The sequence below is a fragment of the Staurois parvus genome, unplaced genomic scaffold (assembly GCF_062004578.1).
Source record: "Staurois parvus isolate SC_StPar_1 unplaced genomic scaffold, SC_StPar_1.0 ptg001451l, whole genome shotgun sequence".
NCBI lineage: Eukaryota > Metazoa > Chordata > Amphibia > Anura > Ranidae > Staurois > Staurois parvus.
Window position 1 is genome coordinate 176,082 of NW_028319247.1, and position 21,424 is coordinate 197,505.

Here is a 21,424-nt window from a genome sequence, read left to right on the forward strand (position 1 = left end):
GGTTATCTCTCTCCTTGATTATTGTAACACCCTCCTCATTGGCCGACCTCATCGAAGGCTATCCCCTCTTCATTCTATCATGAATGCTGCTGCCAGACTCATCCACCTTACTAACCATTCCATGTCTGCCATCCCTCTCTGCCAATCCCTCCACTGTCTCCATTCAGTGTCCTCCATCCCTCTTTGCCAATCCCTCCACAGGCCCCCATTCAGTGTCCTCCATCCCTCTCTTCCAATCCCTCCACTGGCCCCCATTCAGTGTTCTCCATCCCTCTCTGCCAATCCCTCCACTGGCCTCCATTCAGTGTGCTCCATCCCTCTCTGCCAATCCCTCCACTGGCCTCCACTCAGTGTCCTCCATCCCTCTCTGCCAATCCCTCCACTGGCTTTCCATTGCCCAACGAATAAGATTCAAAACATTAACAATAACATATAAAGCCATTTATACCTCTGCCCCAAATAACATCACCAATCTTGTTTCCAAATATCACCCAGTCTTCTCCACTCCTCCCATGACCTCCCGCTCTCTAACTCCCTTGTCTCCTCCTCCCATGCTTGTCTCCAAGACTTCTCCAGAGCCTCCCCCACCCTCTGGAACTCTCTACCCCAATCTGTCAGACTTTCGCCTACTCTACCCACTTTTGGGCGATCTCTGAAAACCTATCTCTACAGGGAAGCCTATCCTGCCTTCAGCTAATAACCGAATCTTATATTTCTCCTACCAGTCCATCCCCCACAGTTAGTACCTTTTGTACCACCAGCCCCTCCATCTTAGTGTGTAAGCTCCAAAGAGCAGGGCCCTCCTAACCCTCTTGTATTGAACTGTATTGTTGCTGTATTGTCTCCCTTTATATTGTAAAGCGCTGAGCAAACTGTTGGCGCTTTATAAATTCAGTATAATAGTAATAATGTAGTCTTCCCAGGGGGCATCTGTGTGGCTGGGGCTATGTTATCACTGCTTTGAGAGAAACCCAAGAGATGGAAACCAAAAAAGATAAGTAAAGCAAAGGAAATGTGAGGGGGGGGGGTAGTCCACTTTAACTTAGAAACATGACTAATGCAGTTGCTAAGGGCCCGTGTACCAGTGTATTGAACATCGCCCATTTTGGCTGACTGTGGCCTTTCTGGCTGTTCAGACTTTTGCACATGCAGCACAGACTGGTCTGTCTGTGTGTGCTTAACTGAAATGATAAATGTTTACCAAAGAACATACAGTCATGGCCAAAAATATTGGCACCCCTTCTACACCCCCTGAGGGTGCCAATAATTTTGTCCAGTCCACTTTTGGCCTTTTGCATGGAATGTGTCAGATTTGGCTTTTTGTTTCTCTACTTTTTTTGTGCCATACTAATACAAAGATATAAACATAAGAATGCCAAAACATTTGTAATTGCAACAATTTTTCTGGGCGAAGTGGTGCGTTATCTGACAGAAATGCAGGGGGACGATATTTTTGGCCATGACTATGGAAAGTCTATGAAGATCTGCCTGAAGGTTTTGGTACAAAATGGTATGTCTCTTTTCCATCTCAGGAAGTCAGGGAGTGCGCAGTCGTTGAACACAATGACACAACCTCCGTTCTCCAATTTTGGTGATGGAATTGAAAACCCATATCTTGCAGAAAAAGCACAGGGGTGATGATAGAGAAGAATTCGGAGAAGTGTAAAGCAGAGTTCACAGTCGGTGGAGTTCACAGTCGGCTCACTTGTGATGAAGAAAGATTTATTACCTCTGCCACACTTACAAGCGTTCTTCAATTAACATCACAGTCTGGTCACTTAAGACATCCATCATACAGCCACACAAGCAGAACCGGAGACAACAGCGAAATGTCCTCATTATTCAGCACTAACGATAAATGACTGTGGCCACAAATTGTTTCCTACCTCTCTGTACAGGACCCTGCCAAGAATTAAATGAGATTAGAAAGGGATATTGGTTTAAAGCAGAGGTGTCAAACTCCATTTCATCACGGAACGCATCAGCATTATGGTTGCCCTCAAAGGGTCAGTTGTATCTGTAAGATTAGAATTGTAGATGCTGAGGGTGGAGCTGGAAAGCAGAAAGTTCAGGGTCTGGAGGAGGACCAGAGGACTGGAGTCAGCTGTGCTGAATGCGAAGACCAGGAGCGGCAGAGATGAGCGGCTGCTGTAGCTGCACAGAGAGGTGCAGGCTCTGTAGAAGGAGTTCTGTTCTCCTCTCTGTTGCCAACTTCTGAGATGGTTTGGGGCAGAGAGGAGTCTCTATGCAGATGGACAGAGAGGTGCAGGAACTGTAGGAGGAGTTCTGTCCTCCTCTCTTCTGCCAACTTCTGAGACAAGGTGGGGGCAGAGACGAGGGGGGGTGCCGGAGCTGCAGGAGAGGTGCGAGGGTCACATGAAATGGCCTGACGGGCCACATTCAGCCCTCGAGCGTTGTGTTTGACACGTGGCTTAAAGTGTTTCTAAACCCATAACAGAAATTTAATATATTGCAGCGTAAAAGTCCTTAAATGTGGTGGCTGCATTACACACTTCCTATCCTATGGTGGCTACACTTACTCCTACCACTGTATTTTCTGGAGGAGTCCATGGTTGTCACCCAAGCTGGACTTCAAACATGTCTGCTCATCTCCACTTCATAGGGGGATGGGGGATTAGTAGTTTACACTGGATTGGACATGATTAGGAAAGGTATAAACCTGTCTATAGAAGGTCCCACAGTTAACAGTGCATGTCAGAACACAAACCAAGCCATGAAGTCCAAGGAATTGTCCATAGCCCTCCGAGACAGGATTGTATCAAGGCACAGATCTGGGGAAGGGTACAGAAACATTTCTTCAGCATTGAAGGTCCCAATGAGCACAGTGGCCTCCATCAACTGTAAATGGAAGAAGTTTGGAACCACCAAGAGTCTTCCTAGAGCGGGCCGTCTGGCCAAAATGAGTGATCGAGGGAGAAGGGACTTAACCAGGGAGGTAACCAAGCACCCGATGGTCACTCAGAAAGAGTTCCAGCGTTTCTCTGTGGAAAGAAGAGAACCTTCCAGAAAAACAACCATCTCTGCAGCACTCTACCAATCAGGCCTGTATGGTAGAGTGGGCAGACGGAAGCCACTCCTCAGTAAAAGGCAAATGGCAGCCCATCTGGAGTTTGCCAAAAGGTACCTGAGGGACTCTCACATCATGAGAAACAAAAATCTCTGGTCTGATGAAACAAAGATTGAACTCTTTGGCCTGAATGCCAAGCATCATGTCTGGAGGAAACCAGGCACTGCTCACCACCTGGCCAATACCATCCTTACAGTGAAGCATGGTGGTGGCAGCATTATGTTGTGGGGATGTTTTTCAGTGGCAGGAGCTGGGAGACTAGTCAGGATGGAAGGAAAGATGAATGCAGCAAAGTACAAAGACAACCTTGATGAAAACCTGTTCCAGAGCGCTCTGTACCTTCGACTGGGGTGACGGTTCATCTTTCAACAGGACAAAGACCCTAAGCACACAGCCCACATAACAAAGGAGTGGCTACGGGCCAACTCTGTGAATATCCTAGAGTGGCCCAGCCAGAGTCCAGACTTGAACCAGACTGAACATCTCTGGAGAGATCTGAAAATGACTGTGCACCGACCCTCCCCATCCAACCTGATGGAACTTGAGAGGTACTGCAAAGAAGAATGGGAGAAATTGCCCAAAAATAGGTGTGCCGAGCTTGTAGCATCATACTAAGAACGACTTGAGGCTGTAATTGGTGCTAAAGGGGCTTCAACAAAGTATTGAGCAAAGGCTGGGAATACTTATGTACATGGGGTTTTTTACTTTTAATAAATTGCAAATATTTCAAAAATGAACATCTTTCATGTTGTCATTATGGGGTATTGTTTGTAGAATGTTGAGGAAAAAAATGAATTGAATCCATTTTGGAAGAAGGCTGTAACATAACAAAATGTGACAAAAGTTAAGCGCTGGGAATACTTTCTGGATGCACTGTATATGCACTGTTGCCTTTATATATAGACTGTTTCATCTGCCATATGGCATTGAATGGCTTGGAAACATTCAGCTTGGATTTATACCCTTTGAATGCACCGAGGCGTGAGGGATATTATTTATGTTCATTACTCTAATCTCCCCTGGATGACAGAAATTTGTGTCATTTTGGTTTTCTCTCCTGAACCACATCCATCTGAAAAGGCTCTGGTATCAGTTGGGATCCCATTATTATGCAGTCTCTATAGGAACATAGTTCACGAACATATCCGCATATACAGTAGTGAATGAGGATGTTCAATACAGAAATATCAATAATATAATACCTATATTCCTCCTCTGGACTACACACTGTGACTGTGTATGGAAACCCCTTTTATTTGTGCACCAAGCTGTATCCCCTAAGGGGCACTTTTCCAAGATGGATCCACCTAGATGAGTTGAATTGGCCAATTAATAAATCCATAATACATTTAACTGGACAGGCTGAATAGTGGTTAATGACTGTACAATCTATAATTCATCCACAAGATATATTGCATCCAAAAACCTTTTCTTGTGAATTGCCGGAGGTCCATTGAGATGTTTGGTTTTTTTTTAAACAAGTACTTTTGTATGTATATGTTTACTTTTGTATAATTAAAGACAGTATTTATGTAACGTTGACCATCTATTGATGATTCCTGTTGACGGATATCACAAAAACCCACAATGGCTGGTTGAGTCCATAGCTATTTTTTTCTTTTTTGGAGATATACAGCAGAATCTCTCCATCAGAGACACAGACAGAAATGAACACCTGTGGGGGGGGGGGGGTCTCTGACCTTCCCCTCCCTATTCAACACTTAAAGGAAATGGCTTTGGCAGGAGTTGTCCCTTAATCAGTAATTCTGGTAATGGCTGTGACGAGTCTCCTGTACGTACAATATTCAGGAATCTGCTGTTTTCTCTATGGAGCTCAGGCCCCAACTTCCATGAACTTTTCACTGGAGAGGCAGACGTATAAACTTACATCTGGTAAAATACTCCAACATGAATAGACTCTCTCAAGTCTGTGATGACTAATGCGGTGGCTCCGATGAGTCACCCGGGGATGTGTCACACTACAAATGGGTTAAAAAACAAACAATATAAAATCATCTGCACTCCTGCGGTGCTGGACAGGGGGTGGAAGGTGCGGACCCAGACTTTGTTTATGCAGCGTTGGACACCAGCTCTGAACACGGAGGCACAATTCCCCAAATTACTCACCATCTGGACTTAAAGGACACACAATAAAATCTCCAACACAAGGGTGGCAGTGGGAGAAGTATATCTGCCACATTAAAGGCTCCCCGTCCCATTCTGCCCAGTAGGGCCCTGTGAAGGTGAAGGCACCTGTAGCATCGGGCGAGGCCTATATGTCCTAATCAATCTGCTTTGAAGCATAATATATACTCCGAGGCTAAACTTCTGATTTCACATAATGAGTATAATAAATTATTCATTAATACACTGTAACGGAACCGGACCCGGACTGCGCTAAGGTATTTCCGTTATATTCTCGCTTCCCTGTCCGAACATTATCCACGGACACCACCGCTGATCATACAGGATGAGACAGCACCAGACTCTACTTAAGACAGGAAGTCAACTGCTTTATTTTAACACAAACACAAGATATATATACACACAGGGCGGGGAAATACAACCAGGAACAGGAAACACATCACAGGCCATCCCATCAGGAGGGAAGGGCTGCCAGAAACACCCCCCACCAAACCAAGACACATAATAGAACAAGGGGATACAATAGGGGAACACATGCATCCCATAATAGTTTGCTAGAACAATGGGATGCAGCCGCATGGCAGAGGACAATGAACAACCTCCACACCAATATTAGAACATTTCACCCTGTACCCTAACAGGCACAGGGTGACTTAAACATAAGAGGAATTTGGGAAGATGATACAGGGGTCCCTCCACCCCCAAAAGTAATTCCCATCACATACGCTAACCAGCAGCAGCAGGAATTTACCCCAATTGCCATTTTGGTGTCTTTGGGGTTGATTTAAATAGACTGTGCGCCCTGCAAGAGCAGTTGCTCCAGAGGTTAGTAAATGAGGTAAAGCGTCACTTTGCGAGGAATGCCCAATCACATGCAAGGAAAATAAAAAAAAAAACAGTATTTTTCCATGCATGTGATTGGATGATGGAAGTCAGCAGGGCTTATGCACATTTACTAAGTTCTGGAGCAACTGCACTTGCTATTTGCCTTTAGCAAATCAACTCCTATGTGTACAAGGGTGTAGTTTGGACAATATAAAGACCAACACATATAATATATAATAATACATATACTTACTAAACATAGAGCCATTGTTCAATGGCCCATCTACAGCCTCTGGTTTATAGGCCAGACACAGTGTCCTTCACATCGTCACATGTTAATGTGTATGAAGTGTATGTTTGTATGTATGTATATGTACTGTAGGAATATGAGTGTATGTGCAGTATATGCATGTGTATGTATGTAAGTATTAAGGGGCGGACTGACAACTCATGGGGCCCCCTGGCAACAGGGGATCATGGGGCCCCTGTGTCCTTGCCCAAACTCAAAATAGCCTATGAAAAAGGTACCAGGGGCATCTCATGGGGCCCCCTACTGACCCCGGCCCTCGGGCAGTGCCCGAGTTTCCAAATGGTCAGTTCGCCCCTGTATGTATGCATGTATATGTCTGTGTATGTGCAGTACATGTATGTGTGTGTATGTATGTACAGTGAAGGAAATGCGTATTTGCTCCCCTGCTGATGTTGAATGTTTGCCCACTCACAAAGAAATGATCGGTCTAAAAAATCAAATGTTTGGTGTATTGTAACACTGAGAGACAGAATAGCAACAAAGAATTCAAAAGAAATGCGTCTAACAAATGATGACTGATCTGCATGTTCATGAGGGAAATAAGTATTTGATGCCCTATCATTCAGCAGGATTTCTGGCTACCAGGTGTCTTTCATACAGGTAACAAGCTGAGGTTAGAAGCAGTCTCCTAAAAGGGAGTCCTGCTAATCTCATTTTGTTACCTGTATAAAAGACACCTGTCCACAGGAGCAATCAAACCATCAGATTCCAAACTCTCCACCATGGCAAAGACCAAAGAGCTGTCCAAGGATGTCAGGGACAAGATGGTAGACCTACACAAGGCTGGACTGGGCTACCAAACTATGGCCAAGCAGCTTGGTGAGAAGGTAACAACAGTTTGTGCAATCATTTGCAAATGGAAGAAACACAAAACAACTGTCAGCCTCCCAAGGTCTGGTGCACCATGCAAGATCTCACCTCATGGAGTGTCAATGATCATAAGAACAGTGAGGACTACATGTAAGGATCTTGTTAATGATCTCCAGGCAGCTGGGACCACAGTCACCAAGAAAACAATTGGTAACACACTACGCCAAGGATTGAAAACCTGCAGCACCCGCAAGGTCCCTCTGCTCAGGAAAGCACATGTCCAGGCCCGTCTGATGTTTTCCACTGAACATCTGAATGATGCAGAGGAGGACTGGTTGAAAGTTTTGTGGTCAGATGAGACCAAATCGAGGTCTTTGGCATCAACTCAACTCGCCGTGTTTGGTGGAGGAGGAATGTTGCCTATGATCCCAAGAACACCATCCCAACTGTGAAACATTCTGCTTTGGGGGTGTTTTTCTGCTAAGGGGACAGGACAATTGCACCACATGAAAGGGACGATGGACGGGGCAATGTACCATCAAATCTTGGGAAAGAACCTTCTTCCCTCAGCCAGGGCATTGAAAATGGGTCGTGAATGGGTGTTCCAGCATGACAATGACCCAAAACACACGGCCAAGGCAACAAAGGAGTCGCTCAAGAAGAAGCACATTAAGGTCCTCGAGTGGCCTAGCCAGTCTCCAGACCTTAATCCGACTGAAAATCTGTGGAAGATGCTGAAAGTTCGAGTTGCCACGTCAGCCACCAAACCTTAATGACTTGGAGAGGATCTGCCAAGAGGAGTGGGCCAAAATCCCTCCTGAGATGTATGTAAACCTGGTGGCCAACTACAGGAAACGTCTGACCTCTGTGATTGCCAACAAGGGATTTGCCACCAAGTACTAAGTCATGTTTTGTGAAGGGGATCAAATACTTATTTTCCTCATGAACATGCAAATCAGTGCATCATTTGTTAGACATGCATTTCTTTAGAATTTTTTGTTGCTATTCTGTCTCTGAGTGTTACAATACACCGAACATTACATTTTTAGATGGATCCTTTCTTTGTGAGTGGGCAAACATTCATCATCAGCAGGGGATCAAATATGCATTTCCTTTACTGTATGTATGCCTGGATGTGTATGTATATGTATGTCTGTCTGTGTGTATGTATGTTTGTTTATGTATGTCTGTGTATGCATATTTATGTCTGCATGTGTATGTATTCCTGTCGGTGTGTATATGCACACTATATTAGCAGAAGTATTGGGCCGCCGGCCTTTCCACGCACATGAGCTTTAATGGCCCCCCAGTCTTAGTCCGTAGGGTTCAATATTGAGTTGGCCCGCCCTTTGCAGCTATAACAGCTTCCACTCTTCTGGGAAGGCCGTCCACAAGGTTTAGGAGGGTGTCTATGGGAATCTTTGACCATTCTTCCAGAAGCACATTTGTCAGGTCAGGCATTGATGTCGGATGAGAAGGCCTGGCTCGCAGTCTCCGCTCTAATTCATCCCAAAGGTGAGAATGGACACTGGAACCAGCCACTGTACAGGAGTGATGACGGGATTTCTAGGACAGACAATGAAATTGGGGGGAATGTCTTTTCCTGACCAATAAGATAAGCTTTCATGGCAAAGCTGACCTATTCTTGCCGTGATTGGATGGTGCTCAGATTCCAATCCAGCAGTGAAGAGCTCTAAAGCTGGCCTCACATGTGTAGAATTTTGTTAGTCCATTTGTTTGATTATCTAAAAGTTAAAGGGGACAATTCGCCAATTGGTTGTGACCAGTTCAAGCGGAGAAAACAGGAACAAATTTGTAATGGCTGAATTCGCTCCCGCTAAGAAAAATCGTACTTAGTTTACTGCATCTTTGACAAGGGAGACATTGATATGGTACTAGAATGAAAAGCTGTTCAAATTTAGATGAGTCCACGAAGGTTCCATCAAACGGTCAGACAAGCAATTTCTACATTTTCTCATCCAAACAATCAGAAATCCAAAGTAGCAGCTGTGGGGGTTAATTCCAGCACTGGACCTCTGATAGACACTCATCAACAGTGCCAACAATGCCCAAACCTTTCCACCCTCTCCTCCATTCATAGAAGCTGTACTATAGCTTCCATGGAGGATCTATGAATGGAGGCAGGCCTTTCATGCATCTGCCCGTCTTCCATTCATAAACTGCTTTTTATTCATGGAAGCTTTAATACAGCTTCTATGAATGCAGTGGGGGGGGGGGGGGAGGGCAGGCACAGTCAGCACTCTTAAAGTATATGTAAACCCTCACCTTGCAAAACAACCCAATCAGTTTAAAATAGATTGGCAAGACAAAAATGATCATGTAACCTCTGTTCTCAGCTGCATAAGGGGCTTAGAGAAACAGGGGTGGAGACTAAGGGGGTGGGGGGGTCAGCAGGAGGCAAAGAAACAGCAGTACACTGATTTCCAATGAAGAGCTGTGAAGGGGGGGGGGGGCATGTCAGCACAAGTCTGACTATTTGAGTACAGACAGTCTGTGCTCCCAAGTAGGATGCAAAGAATAAAACTGACCACACTGGGGTGGATGTGCTTATATTCTCTGGTGTGGTCAGTTTGAAATAAGAAAGCAGGGTGATGGTAGGAACACCAGGGATTGCCCACAAAGGAAGAAATACAAATAGAATAGGATACTTTTCAATACAAGTGCATGTAAAGCAGGCACATATCAGGAATATGAAATGTTAGGTTAAGATACTCTTAAATGAGTACCTGTCGCAGTTCAGCGCTGCTATTAACCCCCGCAGCACCAGACAATTACAACTGTGGCTCATGGCAGAGGACTCTGGATTTATTTATTACAGGTACTTACATTTACGTATAATTTACGCAGTGCTTTACATCAGGGGCGGACTGACCATTTGGAAACTCGGGCACTGCCCGAGGGCCCAGGATCAGTAGGGGGCCCCATGAGATGCCCTTGCTACCTTTTCATAGGCTTTTTTGAGTTTGGGCAAGGACACAGGGGCCCCATGATGCCCTATTGCCCGGGGGCCCCATGAGTTGTCAGTCCGCCCCTGCTTTACATATATATTGTACCGTCACATCAGTCCCTAACCCTCAAGAGGTCCCTAACTCACATTCATACATACACATACTAGGGCAAATTTAGACAGGAGCCAATTAACCTCCCAGCATGTCTTTGGAGCGTGAGAGGAAACTGGAGTACTCATTTCCACTATTACAGATGGCACCAGAACAAGGGACACTTCAAATTAAATCTAAGTAAAGTCATTTGTGCTGATATTTTTAAAAACATACTTTTCCCGAACTTCAGGCCATACAGGTCTAACAAAAAAACCCAAAAACCTAACGTATTCCTCAATCCACGCTATCCAGCACAGATCATCTAATCTCCCACTACAGTCATTGTTTTTTGACAGCCAGCCTCTCCAGCTGTTAAAATACCCAAACAGCGACTGCATCTAATTGGAGCCAGGTGGATGAGCTGCACTTTACCCACCCGCACCCCCCCCCCCCCTCCTCCTCAACTGACCAGGAATTAATGCGCTCGTTTGATTCTTTAGGATTCAAGATATTTTTTTGCACTTACCAAACACATATAACAAAACACTTGTAAAAGAGGTTCATTATTCGGGTGTACATACAGTATTCTTTACAGTCAGGGCAAAAGTTACTTTACAGCAAATGGCGCAAAAATGTCCAATATGCGCTTACTGGGGTTTCTATATAAAATACGCAAGCTGTCATTCTTCAGTGAGGACACTAGGGAGCAGCAAAGCACCCTACATCCAACAAAAACCACGGATTTGTAAAATATTGCCAGTCCTGATCAGTGAAAACACACTGCAGTTGTTCCCTTCTGTATGGTGCCGGCGTTCAAATGCGGCAAGCTGCCTCCAATTTGATTTGAGTTTTTCTTGACAAAAGAGCTGTTAGAGCCGCTATCTGATGTACACATTGAAGGTTTTATTTAACAGGGAAGAGCAAAGTGCGGAAACCAACAGCAACTGATCTGATCTCTGTCTTGAGATCTGTAGATGGCAGAATTCCATTAGTTTACAACGTGAGTTATTGCACTTTGCTTGTCATTGTCATACTACCGGACCTCACACAGCTTTGACAATGACCTTGGGCCTTCCTTATCCAAATTTCTGTAATTTCACCTGCCCCCAACTACATCACTAACCTGGTCTCAAAATATCTACCAAACCGCTCTCTTCGATCCTCCCAAGACCTTCTGCTCTCTAGTTCCTGTGTCACCTCCTCTCATGCTCGCCTCCAGGACTTCTCCTGAGCTTCTCCCATCCTATGGAACTCTCTACCCCAATCTCTCTATCTCCTAATCTATCCATCTTTAGACGATCCCTGAAAACCTTTCTCTTTAAAGAAGCCTATCCTGCGTCTAACTAATAAACTGACTTTTATTTCCTCCGTCAGCTCATCTCCCCCCCAAGCTATTACCTTTTTTATCCCTCAACCCTTCCTCCTAGATTGTAAGCTCTCAGGATCAGGGCCCTCTGTTTCCTCTGGTACCAAATTGTATTGTAACTGTACTGTCTGCCTTCATTTTGTAAAGCGCCGCGCAAACTGTTGGAGCCATATAAATCCTGTATAATAATAATAATAGCCTGTCAGCCAATCACATTCTCCCTTTACAAGTTTAAAACACTAAATTAAAAAAAAAAATTAGGAAAGATAATGAGTCTGTCTGTTTTGAAGGAGGCCGCCATCTTTTCTTCCAGATTCTTTGTAAATATGCGTAACACATAGAGACCAAGAAAGCTGGAGACAGTCCTGGGATGTCAAGATTTTTCCCGGGAAATGTCTCTGATTTCCACTCTTCATCAGTCACCCAGTATAATCGTTTGTTTTGGAACTCTAGACTTACTCCTTGACATCAAGTTCTGTGGGGTTATTTAGGGAATACGTACTGAAACCCAATGCAAACATTCCCATACAATCCGCTCCGTGACGAAACGCGTAGGACTGGGCTTGAGTGGTGTGACGTTAGCGCACTCCTAGCATCGCAAGAGCGCATATGTTTTGTGGTTGGATCTATTCCTTGGCATCTGTCTCTGCTTATCATGCTGGTGTCGGTTGGACACCGTTTTCTGTAAGTGTGTTTTTGTCTATATTAAAGCAGTGTATTTAAGAAGTACTGCACCATGAGCTTCTTTTTTTATTCCGAGTGGCCATTTCAATGCCTCTTATACAAGATGGGATGTGAATAAAGTGGATCTTCAGAGTCTCCTGCAGAGTATTGCTCCAGGAAATCGTTTTTTCCAAGCCAAAGCTGTGCTTCAATTGTCTGCAGATCGGTGCTCCCAGAGCAAAAAAGCGCTTATGCTGGTTTATAATTTAATCAGCATATTGCTTTGGTGAGTTTATTCAGTTCATTTGGTGGTGGATTCACTTGGATTTTATTTCAAAAAGGAATTTTTTTCAATTTCATCTTTTTTACTATCACATATTTTTTGGGACTTTCTATAAGTGACTTATATTTTGGGACTTTAAGAATATTTCTTTGGGATTGATATGTTTTAGATTATATTGTCTTTTGCCTATGTTACAGTATATACATTTTGTGTTTTATATTTAGTACTAGCGCAGTCTTATTTTTCTACATTCCCATACAAAGCCAGGGGAATGTGGTGCCCTGTGTCCTCTCATAGAATATCATACATGGTTTCTCCATATTCACAGACAAGACGACTCTGGAATGGAAGAATGAAGCTGGGGAACATACTCGAAGGCTAGGTTTACACCATACAGGTCAGATAGCATGTGCATGTGTGTGTTCCCGCACGGCACGTGTAGGACAGATCATTCCTGTCAAAGGGCTACCCTACAGATGAGAAATGTGGAAAAGAAGTCCCTGACACCACACCAAACCACATGGTGCTGCATGTTGGCACATGTGAAAACATACGTGTTGGGGGTGCCCTTGTCAATTAATGTGTTTATCAGTAAAGTGTGTGATTTTGTGCACGTCCTCCAAAATGCACAAGGTGTGAACCTTACATCAATCGAAGTTTGACACACTCACCAGTGACAGGTTGACTAAGAGGAGCAGAGAAATCCTCGTCTGTTTCTATCCATCGCTCCCTTGCTGGCCGATAAGTGAGCTGTCGCTTCTTCACTGACGGAAACGCTGCAGAAAGTCACTCACCAGCAACAGAAGAGATATACAGGGCATAGAGATACTCACCTGTTTTCATGCTTCCCTGGTGTGCTCTGGCCTTAAAAGGTAACTTCACTTTTGTGGGAGAAAAAATAGCAAACAAAAAATGTATATAAAATATATATATATATATATATATATATAAAGGAAAAAAATAAATAAATAAATATATATATATATATATATATATATATATATATATAAATATAATATAGTGTATACAATTGCTGTACAAAAGCACAATGTAATTGAATGTTATTAAAGTGGAACTGCACTGCCTCTGAGCACCACAAACCAAAAATGCTATATAATTCATTGTTAATATCCAAAGCAAACTCCCCCATCCATCAATGCCTCCATGCTTTATTTTGCTGAGAAATCATTTAGAAAAACACCCCCTGGTATTTCTGACCGTGATTCATGTAGCATTTACTTCCTGGAATTCATCTGCCATTGGCTCAGGCATTGGCTGAGCTGAGAACCCCAGCTCCCCTCCTGAAGACTCCTGGGATGTATGACATCATTTGCCTAGGCATGGAAACCAGGAAGTAACTGAAGAATTCTAGGTAAAAAAAAGTTTAAAACAAGTAAATATGATATACTTTCCCATCTATTTACTAATGCTAGCAGCATAAAGGTTACAAATAGTCCAAGTTGATTGACAGAGTGAAGTTACGCTTTAAAAATGATTTTTCCAATTGATAGCCCCTGTGTGGGCGTGTTTTATTGCCTCTGTTTTATATTGTTTAAAAAATTAATAAAAACCATTGAAATAGAAAAATGATTTTTCCTTTTCAATCTGCAACTCTGAAATTTTCTATAAAATGCACTATGGCCACACATCTGGCCCCTAGTCTTCATGGCAGGCCCACAGTGTAAAATATTGAGTGTAGAAAAACACACATGTAAGTGCAGGCAACACACACACACGGCAAAAATTAAAAAAAAAAGGCAGAAGCTAGGCCTTGTGGCCTGGTAACACAAATTGCCCCAGTTTTGGCCAGAAGGTCTAGCCCATGAGCTGACGTGCAGAAAAAACAAGCAGTGTTGTGGCCTAGTGCTGTTTTGCACAGTGGTGGGGTCCCAAATCCATAGTGATACTAAGAGCACCCCTGGGTCACCACTCCCTGGAGGCGCTTAACACTGGTGGCTCTCTACCGTCTTGACCCCTGGCCACACAAGGCATCACTGCTCGAATCAGGAGGCACTGGGCCCCTTGGAACCCCCCACACCAGGGAGATACACCTGACCCCCACCTTACCGAGTGGGTGCTTAATTCAGTTTCTTTCCCACGAGGAGGGCCCTCAAATCCCCTTCATACCAGCAGGCATACTATACAGCCAGCCACCCGAGCCAGAATGACAGCACAGCACCCCTACTTGACTATATAAAAGGCCAAGAAGCGATTATTGAGCATATTTCCACTTCGCCAAAACTGAACCTGAATGAAACTAATGTAATGTAGATGAAGCCAAAACATTATTCCAGGCCAGTGACACATCTAAGGATTAGCAAGGAGAGCGAACCGAGAGGAACAGAGGGTAGTGTTGGTGACAGGCAGGAAGACGAGGCTGCAGACGTTCGACAGGGACAATAACATATGGCCACGATGGAACATATGGGCTTGTCATCTCACCCCAGATGACATGTTGTTCTTGGGAGGGAAACAGGTGACACAGCAAAGGAGCGCATTCACAGACCTGCAGTATGCACATGATGATACTAAGGCATGCAACCTACTTGGGGGGGGGGTGAAAATATAGAAGAAGAAAACAGACTGCCCTTAGTCATTTATCCAATATAAAATGCTTGCATACTAATGTATACACACAACCAGGGGCGGACTGACCATTTGGAAACTCGGGTACTGCCCGAGGGTCTGGGGTCAGTAGGGGGCCCCATGAGATGCCCCTGGTACCTTTTTCATAGGCTTTTTTGAGTTTGGGCAAGGACACAGGGGCCCCATGATCCCCTATTGCCCGGGGGCCCCATGAGTTGTCAGTCCACCCTTGCACACAACACCCTGTACTACAGACACAATTCCCGACAATGAGCCGAGTCAGGGAACTGCCAATGTGATCGGGCAAACACCGCAACTGTGGTAAAGTCTGCTCAGTCCACTTTAATCTGAGCTCTTCACAACCCACTATAGACAGACTGGAAATGTGGATGTGAGCAAGAGGAGTGAGACTACACAGCACCAAAACCGTCACCTTCATGCTGTAGGCACAGTCCTTACATTCCAGTCTTTACGCCCTTGGAATGGCAGCCCATGGCGTGAGTACCCTAGTACTAAAATCAAAGGCCAGATGTGTCCCCACTAACCTCACTGAAATAACTGTACTAACTGTCACCAATGGGAACCGGACTAGTCCAGGAGTGACCGATGACTGAGGGGAACATAGAACAGTCACTCTGCTTCATGGCACCCCAAGCATACAAATGTATAGACGACTCTAGAGGTCTCCTACAAAGACTGGTCACATCACAAGACATTACACAATTATTCCAGTTCTTTGGGGGAGCAAGCTATTGTATGCCCCCTGTTGTGCCATGTGACTGCGCCTCTATTCTCCCAGACCCTCTTATTTTACACCTACGAGGCACCCCTCTTCTCCCTGAATCTCCCACTCTATAGATATAAAGCACCCCACATCTCCCAGACCTTTCCATTCCACTCCGTTCCAGCACCCCTCTTCTCCCAGACCTTCCCATTCCACACTGTTGTAGCACCCCTCTTCTACCAGACCTTGCCATTTCTCAACATTGTAGCACCCCTCTTCTACCAGACCTTCCCATTCCTCAACATTGTAGCATCCCTCTTCTACCAGACCTTCCCATTCCACACCGTTCTAGCACCCTTCTTCTTCCAGACCTTCCCATTCCACACCGTTCTAGCACCCCTCTTCTATCAGACCTTCCCATTCCTCACCATTGTAGCACCCCTCTTCTATCAGACCTTCCCATTCCTCACCGTTGTAGCACCCCTCTTCTACCAGACCTTCCCATTTCTCAACATTGTAGCACCCCTCTTCTACCAGACCTTCCCATTCCTCAACATTGCAGCACCCCTCTTCTACCAGACCTTCCCATTCCACACCGTTCTAGCACCCTTCTTCTCCCACACCTTCCCATTCCACGCTATTCTAGCACCCCACTTCTCCCAGACCTTCCCATTTCACGCTATTCTAGCACCCCACTTCTCCCAGACCTTCCCATTTCACACCGTTCTAGCACCCCACTTCTCCCAGACCTTCCTATTCCACACCGTTCTAGCACCCCTCTTCTCCTAAACCTTCCCATTCCACACCGTTCTAGCACCCTTCTTCTCCTAGACCTTCCGATTACATACTGTACCTCTGCAGCACCCCTCTTCTCCCAGACATTCCTTTTACATACAGTACCTTTGCAGCACCCCTCTTCTACTAAATCCTCTCATTTTACACCAATGCAGCACCTATCTAATCCCAGATCCTCCTATATTACATCTACACAGCACCCCTTTTCTCCCAGAAGCTCCAACTCCACAGATATTTATAACCCCTCTTCTCCCAGACCCTCTTATTCCACATCTATGCAGCAACCTTCTTCTCCAAGGTACTCCCATTCCACACCTACACAGCAACCCTCTTCTGCCAGATCTTCTTAATACATACCTTTGCAGCACCCCTCTTCTCCCAGGACCCCCTTTCCACCTCAATGCACATTCTTCCTCTCCCAGAACTCCCCATTCCATGCCTATTCAGCACCCCTCACCCCCAGATCCTTCCATCATAGCAGGATGCACTGTGTCAACTACTGATCTGGGTCACCATAGGCTTTGTGTGGATTACAGGTACACTTTAATACATACGAAGTTGTTTTCTTGCCTTTTCAGTATTTCCTCACTCTTCATATTTCCTCATTTTCAACATTCACACGTACCTCGGCAGCCGTTCCATTTGTTAACGCACCTGTTATCTTCCATCCTCTAGCAATGAATATTTTGGAATGCAAATTGTAGAACCAAAATAACGTTTTCATTATATTCAAAGACAAGTTTGTGATTGAACTCCCAGAGTCCATTCTCTCTGCCGTGTAACAAGGATGAGCCCTCGATTGACAGTGAAAATAGACACAATGTTGGTATTAGTACAACTCCTGTGAGGTGAGGAAATGTTCGTACTGAAAATGTTCACTTTATATAAATGTATTCACTACATAGACTTTTTAAAAAGCACATTTTTTCACCAACATAAACACTTGGTTTCTTTCTTTCTTAATCAGCAATATCCCTGGCCTCATTTATCTCTTGTAGACATCTGCTGTGGGATATCTGTGTCTTCACTGCCCACTCTGCCCACCAGTCCATGCCAATACCTGAGGGTCTGCCTCTTCCCGATTTACTTTTAAAGCAGAAAGTAAGGACGGTTGCATGGAATTTGAAGAACCTCAGGCTCTGAAATGTACCCTCCATACCTAATGGGGGAGATTTACTAAAACTGGAGCATACATAATCTGGTGCACCATGCATGGTGTCCAATCAGCTTCTAACTTGTTGTTCAATTAAGCTTTGACAATAAAACCTGGAAGCTAATTGGTTTCTGTGCAGAGCTGCACCAGATTCTGTGTGCATCAGTTTTAGTAAATCTCCCATGTGCCCAAAAAATACAGCACAGATTGGGTGATCAGAAAAGTATTTGCATTCCCTCACAGACCCCCTATGTGAGCTTGAGCTAGTCTTTAGTTCTATGCAGAATTGGGGTGTATCTGACCTTGGCTCTCTACTTATTAATAAGTGACTGAACAGTATCTTTTTAAAGCTCCATTACCTTGTTACGCAGGTCTTTTGACAGTTCTTTTGTGCTCCCCATGGCTCAGTATCTAGCCTGATCAGTGCACCCCTGACAGAGTACACAAACTAATTGGCTATTTATACACAGACACTAATTACAATTGAAAAAAACACAGATGTGGGAAATTAACCTTTAATTGCCATTTGAACCTTTGTGTGCCACCTTTTGTGTCTGTACCAAGGTCAAACATTCCAGGGGGTGGAAACGTTTGATCCGGGCCATTTGGGTGATTTCTGTTATCGTTATGATTTAAAAAGGAGCCAAAAAACTACGTGATAATAAATGGTTTCATATGATTACTACCCTTAAATAAAAGACAGTTGTTTAGCACGATCGGTCATAAGTCAATGCCAAAATTTCACGATTTCTGCCAGGGGTACAACTGTGTGTGTGTGAGAGAGTGTGTGTGTGTGTGTGTGTGTGTGTGTATATATATATATATATATATATATATATATATATATATATATATATATATATATACACACACAGAATTTATATAGCACCAACAGTTTACGTAGAGCGTTACAATATGAAGGCAGACAGTACAATTACAATACAGTTCAATACAGAAGGTATAGGAGGGCCCCGTTCATGGAGCTTACAATCTAAAGGGAGGGGGAGGTGGTACAAAAAGTAATAGCTGCAGGGGATGATCTGATGGAGGCGACTCAAGTACAGTTCTTAGGTGGAGGTGGGGGAGGCTTCCCTGAATAAATGAGGTTTCAAGGATTGCCTAAAGGTGGACAGGGTAGGAGCTGACTGGACATACTGGGGCAAGGAGTTCTAGAGAATGGGAGAGGATCTAGAGAAGTCCTGGAGGCAAGCATGGGAGGAGATGACAAGGGAACTGGAGAACAGGATATCTAGGGAGGAGCAGAGAGGACGGTTTGGGTGACATCTGCATGTGAGTTTGGTCGTGTAGCTGGGGGAGATGTTGTGGAAGGCTTTGTGGATATATATATGTATATATATATTCATTTTATTCAAATATATTTATGTATGTATTAATGTATATCCAGACAGCCCTGGGCCGCACAGCTGTATCATGTGCTACCTTTGACTAGGAAAATGAATTTGGCCACCAATTACCAGAAAAAGCACATATGTAAAAGAGATGAATTGTTTTTCCTTGGAAGGTGACTTTGGTTGTAAACTCAGCACGTCCACAGTTTGGGAAGCCTCATGTCACAAAGAGAACACCCCGCCAGAGTGTCAGCGTAAGGTAGGTACATTAAAACGACTCACCGACTTTCCCGAATTATATTGAAGGACCTCTGCAGATGCAGAATGAACAAGCTCCTTCCGACTATCCAATCAAACTCATGGGAAGCATTGAACAAGGGCGGTTGAAGAGCAGGTAAGTAGACCATGAGCTAAAAGACAAGTGCAAGGCTGTCACCTGAATATGATTTTGTAACGTAAGAACCATACAAATGCACACACTTCATAATAAATAAAAAATGGATATATGTAATATTTTAACTATTTGCATCGTGTGACATATTATTAAACTTTTCATTGTATCAATGCAGAAATCAGCCTATTCCTCATTTATATTTAATGTTCCTGCACATATTTATTCAGTGTCATAATGATTCAATACGGAACTTCAGGCTGATACATATAAAAAAGCCTCCCTAGTCTGGCCACATATTTAATTTAAAGAAAATCACTAAATGTAATTTTAAAATTCTTATATTATCACCAAAAAGGACCTAAATCTATCTCTGAACTCCAGGCACACAGCTAGATACATTTTGAAGTGCCTATATAGCCAGTGTTGTGATCCAGGCACCCCTGCTAGACAACATAGTCAGGTCCTGGACCTCTCCACACTCTGTAATGTGGTTAAGTGATATATCCTGGCCTAGCACCTGCCCCGCCATTTGATTAGCTAATAAAGGATCAGTAAAACAATGATTAAATCTCTTCTTTGCTTTACCTTTCAACAAGTATGTCTCTTAAATTTGGCTCGTGAATAAGGCTTGGTGGCGCCACTCTGAAGCTGGATATGAGGAAGATAAATTGCCTTTGTGACTAAGCCCCTGATGGGCGTGCCAAAGCGTGTCAGAGGGCGTGGCTAATGCAGTGGCTGAGGCCACTCCAAATACCCTACACGTCTGACGTCCAGGGTTGGCTCCAAGCGGAGTCTGCTCCCTCATCTGAAATTGGCTGCTAGCACTTGTACTGTCTCCATCTCTTCCCCTGCTGTCTCTTTAACATGTTTACAGAATATAGATTTATTCAAAAAGTCAGAGAAGTCCTTGTCTGTTTGTTCAAGGTCAATGCCACAAAGTTGTGAAGCCAGAGGGTGAGCATGACAGCCAAGCAACAGAAGGAGGGTGGTTGGCAAGTGAAGCTTCTATGTTTGCTGCTGGGGTGTTTCCTTTAAAACCCAACTCCGGGTAGATAAAAAAACAATTCTCTGACTTTGCGGTTTGGCACTGTTTTTGAAAAAAAGGTTCTTGCACTATTTTTGGCAATTTCATGTGCGACTTTCATAGACATCTGCACATGACGTCACACTGATGTCAGACAAAACTGTGGCCCTGGGGCTGAATGCGACCCTTTACATTCCTTTATCTGACCCATGGGGTACTATTCCTCCCACTGACACCAATGATGGGGCACTATTTTTTCCACTGACACCAATGATGGGGCATTATTCCTCCCACTGACACTAATGATTGGGCACTATTCCTCCCACTGACACCAATGATTGGGCACTATTCCTCCCACTGACACCAATGATTGGGCATTATTCCTCCCACTGACACCAATGATTGGGCACTATTCCTTCCACTGACCCCAACGATAGGGCACTATTCCTTCCACTGATACCAAGGATGGGGTACTATTCCTCCCTCTGTCACCAACGAAGGGGCACTCCCACTGAAACCAATGATGGGGCACTATTCCTCCCACTGACCCCAATGATGGGGCACTATTCCTCCCACTGACCCCAATGATGGGGCACTATTCCTCCCACTGACACCAATGATGGGGCACTATTCCTCCCACTGACACCAATGATGGGGCACTATTCCTCCCACTGATACCAATGATGGGGCACTATTCCTTCCACTGATACCAATGATGGGGCACTATTCCTCCCACTGATACCAATGATGGGGTACTATTCCTCCCACTAACCCCAATGATGGGGCACTATTCCTCCCACTGACACCAATGATGGGGTACTATTCCTCCCACTGACACCAATGATGG

General features: G+C 44.3%; 1 long non-coding RNA gene across 1 annotated transcript in view; it reads right to left on the reverse strand.

Annotated features, from left to right (window-relative positions):
- Positions 1-21,424, reverse strand: part of LOC149435902 (uncharacterized) — a 400,776-nt gene that overhangs the window by 82,622 nt on the left and 296,730 nt on the right. The window contains exon 5 of the long non-coding RNA XR_016308350.1: positions 19,442-19,569. This is a non-coding gene — a long non-coding RNA (uncharacterized LOC149435902). The remainder of the gene's footprint in view (positions 1-19,441; positions 19,570-21,424) is intronic.